Source organism: Mugil cephalus, chromosome 13, assembly GCF_022458985.1.
Source record: "Mugil cephalus isolate CIBA_MC_2020 chromosome 13, CIBA_Mcephalus_1.1, whole genome shotgun sequence".
Classification (NCBI taxonomy): Eukaryota; Metazoa; Chordata; class Actinopteri; order Mugiliformes; family Mugilidae; genus Mugil; species Mugil cephalus.
In genome coordinates this window covers 26,026,398-26,032,562 of record NC_061782.1, presented here as the reverse complement: position 1 = coordinate 26,032,562, position 6,165 = coordinate 26,026,398, and the positions used below count along the sequence as shown (strand labels likewise).

At 42.1% G+C, this 6,165-nt stretch overlaps 1 long non-coding RNA gene across 1 annotated transcript; it reads right to left on the bottom strand.

Annotated features, from left to right (window-relative positions):
* Positions 1-1,233: 1,233 nt before the first annotated feature.
* LOC125019198 lies at positions 1,234-2,276 on the bottom strand. The gene is made up of 7 exons (XR_007114043.1): positions 2,262-2,276; positions 2,126-2,173; positions 1,939-1,986; positions 1,740-1,850; positions 1,548-1,667; positions 1,372-1,452; positions 1,234-1,281 (listed from the first exon to the last, which is right to left on the bottom strand). It is a non-coding gene; the product is annotated as an uncharacterized LOC125019198 (long non-coding RNA).
* Positions 2,277-6,165: the final 3,889 nt, after the last annotated feature.

Here is a 6,165-nt window from a genome sequence, read left to right as displayed (position 1 = left end):
AAAGCAGAGCTGGTTGCCAGGATTGATGACAATGTTCAGGCAATGGGCTTTTTTCCTGCAGATTTCATCGTCAAAAATGGTTTGCAGTTTTCTTTTAACACCCCCTCTAGGACTACGTACCACCTGCACAAGTAACTCCATCTCATCTTCCGGCATAATGGCCATGTTTGATTGCACAAGGCGGTCGAGAGCCTCTTGAACATGGTTTAGAGGTAGACTGCCGTTGTGTGTGACTATGACAGAGGCGCTGTTTGATCTTTCCCCCCTTAATTCTAGTTGCAGCACATCCCCCTGTCTGGCATAGGATACAGCCCGTTCAACCGCTGCTTGGAGAGTCTCCATCACATTAAGATAAAACTCTGCGTAATTACTCACAGGATTGGGAAAGTTGAAATTTAGCATCTGTCTTATTTCAATGTTATTAAACCTATCTCTGGAGACCCTCCCGGGGGATTCAGGATTTTGACCCGCACCCCTCTGAGCGGCTGGTGTTGTAGGTGGGAAGTACGAGGACGGACCGGGTAACGGATCGTTTACGGGTAAAAGGTTAGACGGACCAGGCACGGAATCTTCGGTTGGACGAACAGAGGGAACCTGCGTCGGCCGAGGTAATGGTACATTAGACGGACAAACGACGCGGGGTTGGGAGGGAGGAGGTAAGAGCTCCGGGAGTGGAGGACTGGACAAAGCTTCTCTTAAACGTTGAAGGGCTACATCGATACTTTCCAAATTTTGAAAATCAGAAGGTTCGTTGCGAGCCTGAGGCTCGTTTGAAATCTCTAAAGGCTGTAATTCAAGCGGCGGAGGTAAAAGCTCGGGGGATGGAGGACTGGACGGAGCTTCTCTTAAACGCTGAAGGGCTACATCGATACTTTCCAAATTCTGTAAATCCGAAGGTTCGTGGCGAGCCTGAGGCTCGTTTGAAATCTCTAATTGTTGTTGTATTTCAACCAGTGGAGGTAAAGTTTGCGGGTGAGGGATATCGCTTAACACTTCAACCATAGACTGTAAAGATAACAGAGCTGACTGCGAGACCGAAGACTGTAAAGATAACAGAGCTGACTGCGAGACCGAATTTTCCCCTTGATCATTCATCATTACAACACACACGACTCTACCTAGTCAACGCTGAGGTCAGTTCACAAACAGAAGTCAGTATTTTCCAAAAAGTTTTCACAACCTTCCCTCTCGATAGACCCCGACGTCCTGAAGCTGATCTCCTCGTATTCCTCCTGCCGCTTCTTCTAGTGGAATGCTTCAGTCTGGGGTATGGCCTGGAGTCTACAGAATAGATAAAGAAGTATTTATTTTATTTAGCTGATTAGCTATTATTTATTTTAAGTTTGTATAAAATTTGTATTTTATTTTTACCGTCAGTCACGGCTTTCTCTGGCGCTTCTGGTATGCTAATTTCGGATCCAGATGGTCCTCCGTCAGTGTCAGCTTCTTTAGCTATCAGAATCATGTTAAAATATCACAATGAGTGACATGGCTTACTTATAATCATTTAGTTTCTTAAAAAAAAATAAATAAATAATAATTCTTACTGTTAGCCGGTTGTCTGACTTGCTTTTCTGGCGTGTCGGGTATGACGAGTAGCGGGTAGACACCGTCTTCGTTGGTACAAGTAGCCTTGTCCACCTTGTGAGCGGGTTCTGGTCTGCACTCTACAAAATGGAGAGAGACGGGTTTAGATTTATTTTACTTATTTATTTAAAATTTATATTTCTTCTTCTTACCGTTAGTCGGAGGTGTCTCGGGCCTGTCTGTTGCATGAATTTCAGATAGAGATAGAAGTCCACTCTCGTTCTCGTAATCCAAAACGCTGTCTAGTATTGCTTCGTCACCTGCTAAAGTATAATACAAGTCAATAGAATCTATCACATACATTCTGGGATACACAGTCAAAGGAAAGCGGAAGAGTGTTAGTGCTTCTACCTTCAAACAGTCCGCTCCCTGGCCAGATTACGGTCTGAGAAGGATATACTATAACCAGAAAACAATTTATTATTATAATACTTTAGTGAAACACACACACACACATATAAATATATTCACACATGCAGTTTTGTTTTTGTTTTTTTTTTTTGTTTTGTTTTTTTTTTGTTAAAGGAAAGTAACTAACCATTCTGAACTGATACAGATGCGGTGGATGGGACTACTTCAGGGGTGCCTACAAAAAAAAAAAAAAAAATACAAGAGTAATTCTTGTAAATTTCTGTAAAATGTATAGCCTCATTTGAATGAAATAACTGCCTTACATAAGATGCCCTGGCTGTCCTCATCATATGCACGGCAAAAGAAGGCCGCTTTCTCAGTGTCTGGAAGAAAGGCCCTGTGTTATCCTTATACCGTAACAATGAAACATGTATAAAATCATGTAAGTCTTAAAATGTTACATACAAGAATCCATTTTTGATGCTTTCACGAAAAGATATCTTTATTCTGAAAAACAGGTTCGGAAAAACTATGTTAGGTGTAGTAAAAGGAATCACCCGCTAATAAAGGTACAGAGATTACTTACCCTCCCCAGAAAAAAGATAATTAGCTTCTTTGGAGACTCTCAGGCAGGACTGATGTGATGTCTTCAGCGGCAGGCCGTGATGAAATGCGCGTATGACATCGACTGACCAGCGGTATTATACGCGACACCGCTGTTTCACCTAACAAAAATACTTTCACATACCCCCCGACTTTCTACCTCGGGGGGTCTTGAAACCGCTGTTTCAGGTAATAAAAATACTTTCACATACCCCCCAACTTTCTACCTCGGGGGTCTTGACACCGCTGTGTTTACCTGATCAAAATACTTGCACATAATCCCCGACTTCCTACCTCGGGGGTCGTGACACCGCTTTTTCACCTAATAAAAAGATTCTCGCATAATCCCCGACTTCCTACCTCGGGGGTCGTGGCACCGCTGTTTCAGGTAATAAAAATGCTTTCACATACCCCCCGACTTCCTACCTCGGGGGTCGTGACCCCGCTGACTCATCTTAAAAAGATTCTCACACAGACCCCGACTTCCTACCCCCAAGGAAAGTGAAATGCCACAACATCCAATCAACGTTGGTTACGCCCACCTTGAAAGTTGCTGACGCCTACTTCCTCAGTCACGCCCACCTTGAAAGTTGGTGACGCACACTTCCTCAGCCACGCCCACTTCCTCAGTCACGCCCACTTCCTCAGTCACGCCCACTTGATCGGTCACGCCCACTTGATCGGTCACGCCCACTTTGATCCATCAAATTCATTCGATTAAAAAGTGACAGATGGTGTTTTTCTTTATTTTTCTTGTGCATGCGTGCATCAGTGGGTGAAGAGAGGTATATATGACCTATTCTATTTTTATGCTTACTAGCTTCTTTTGATGCTAACTGGTTTCTTCTGTGGATGAAGAGGAAAATGAAGATGATGAAGTATCACAGGGAGATGTTCTACGCTCACCCCATTGGAGAACACTCCACAGTGCCAACATCACTGATTACCCAGAATGGCAGGCCAGCTTTCCAAAATCAGACCATATCAAGTCCCCCTATGAATACTTCAAGATGTTTTTTTCTGAAGACATTCTAGAAGTAGTTGTAGAGTAGTCAAATTTATATGCCATTTAGTGTGACACCAACAAGCCCCTTAACCTCACTACTAAAGAACTGGAGCAATTCATGGGTACAGCAGTGTACATGTCGTTGTTTGGATTACCAGGCACCCACATGTTTTGGAACAAAACCACATCCATCACATCCACCAGCAACTGCTTCATGAGGTTCCATACAGAATAAAACAGAATGTGCTTTGTAGAAAAGAGAAACACATGGCACAAACTTTCTCCTTTTACAGCTAAAAAGTACAGTTTTAAAGAAGTTTACTGTTTCCTATCTATTTAGCGGTGTTAAGTTTGATAGTTGGAGTTTTGTGAGCCGGCCGCCGAAAAACTGGAAAAATGGCCATTTGACATAAAAAGTTGACTGATGAACGGATTGTTAGCTAGTCATTTAAATTTGTATTTTTGCATTATATTTAACTGCACATTTACCCACGACATAGTTGTCGAATCAAACAGTGGCTCCTATCGTTACTTTATTTTAAAAATGTCATCAAGTTGCTTCCGTCCTGTCCGCGTCTTTCCATCATCTCCACCACCTCTGGTAACGTCTCCACCGCTGATCAGGCCCCCTCCAACTACACTGTTAATTGGAGACTCCATCGTGAGGAATGTAAGATTGAGGGGAGGGCTCATATTATCATTTTAAGGTGCGACCGTTCTGGACATCTTGGACAAACTCCCGGACATCATACAATCTCATCTCGAAGCCCATAAAATAATTATACATGTTGGCACAAACGATATCTCAAAACAACAGTCTGAAATATTAAAACAGGACTTCCTTCTTCTTTTCCACTCAATTAAACAGTTCCACTGCAACTTCCACATCTCTGGCCCTACCCCCACCTTCCCAGTATTATACACAGGCTGAAGGCCTTACTTAACCCCTTAAGCCCCAACAGTAATGACTGAAGGTCAGTTAAGTCTGGGTTAGGGTTAAGTCTGTTCCGGCCCCGTTGTCTGCATCTGCCATGTCCGTGCCTGCCCATGCGCAGGGGCTAACTTTTTAACAACAAGGGGAGCTTCTATTGTTGCAAATGGAGCATGAGAAATTTAAATGTGAGATACAGGCCACAACACAAGTTGAGCAATGGTCCGCCAGCAGACTGAGAAACTGCTGCTCAAATCATCACCAAAACCCTTTCTTCACACCAAGGATGAAATTTTGATTTCAGAAGTGGGGGGGACCCGTAGTGTAACATTGTTTTTGGACGGTAAAAACTGCAGGGGCCCAAAACGGTCTTTAGAAAAAGTGCCCCCCCCACAAATTACGTCCGTGCTTCACACTATATCACTCCCATCCTATAGGAACTTCACTGGCTCCCCATCAGACAAAGAATTTGTTCAAAACCCTTCTGTACACCTTCAAAGCTATCCACAACCTCACTCCCTCAGATCCTCCTCCTCCCTCCACCTCACTGTCCCCTCTGTTCACCTCAGCACCATGGGGAGCAGAGCATTCAGCCACTCTGCTCCCAAGCTCTGGAACTCTTTACCCTCTGATGTCCGTAATATTGACTCTCTACCTGTTTTCAATTTCCACTTCGTTCGTCCGCTGAGGCCAATCGGAATCAGCGGCAAAGGCGCCATAGGCTTTAATTATCTTTATATTTATTTCTACATTTCATAGAAAACATAAAAACAAATAAATTAAACAACACACTTCTGTAGATGGTTTCACACTACTTTATTTGGAGACACAACAATAACAATATCCTGGGAGTTTTCACAGCTTGCCAGTTGCTCAACTCCTTTCACTGACAACTTGTTTACTTCATTTTTACTTTAGTGTCAACCTGTCTGATCTTGTTGTTTGAAGATTATACTTTCAGGTTCATGTCTTTTTTGTGGAACTGTCAACCGCAAAGTCTGTAAGTGGACTTGAAGAAAACACTGAAAACATGTATAAAGTTCTATATAGCTGCAGGTTTTTGATGAGAGTCTCAGGAATATTGCAGCTGGATTTTAGTTTAAAGTTGTTCTCCATATCACTGGAAAGTGAATTTAAAATATAAAATTTGCATGTATGTACATGTATGTATTAGGAGTTGTATGGTCAAAAGTTTGAACAGAACTTCTGATTGTCCAAAAATTTGACGGGTTTAGATAGATAGATAGATAGATAGATAGATAGATAGATAGATAGATAGATAGATAGATAGATAGATAGATAGATAGATAGATAGATAGATAGATAGATAGATAGATCTTTATTGTCATTGTCACGAGTACAACGAAATTAAAAGTGCCATCAGCCAGTGCAAAATAAAAATAATAAAATAAATAAATAAATAAACAAACAAAACTAATAAATAAGAATAGCCACATTCTCACACATCACATCATTCATATTGATTGAGGGTTGTTTTGATTGCATTGAGTTTTGTTATAGCTGTTGGGTAAAAACTGTCTCTGAGACGGTTAGTTCTTGTTCTTATTGCTCTGTATCGTCTGCCTGAAGGCAGCAGTGCAAACAGAGAGTGTCCGGGGTGAGAAGTGTCCTTTGTGATGTGTTGTGCTTTTTTGAAACAGCGGTCGCTGTACAAGTCCTCCAGTGA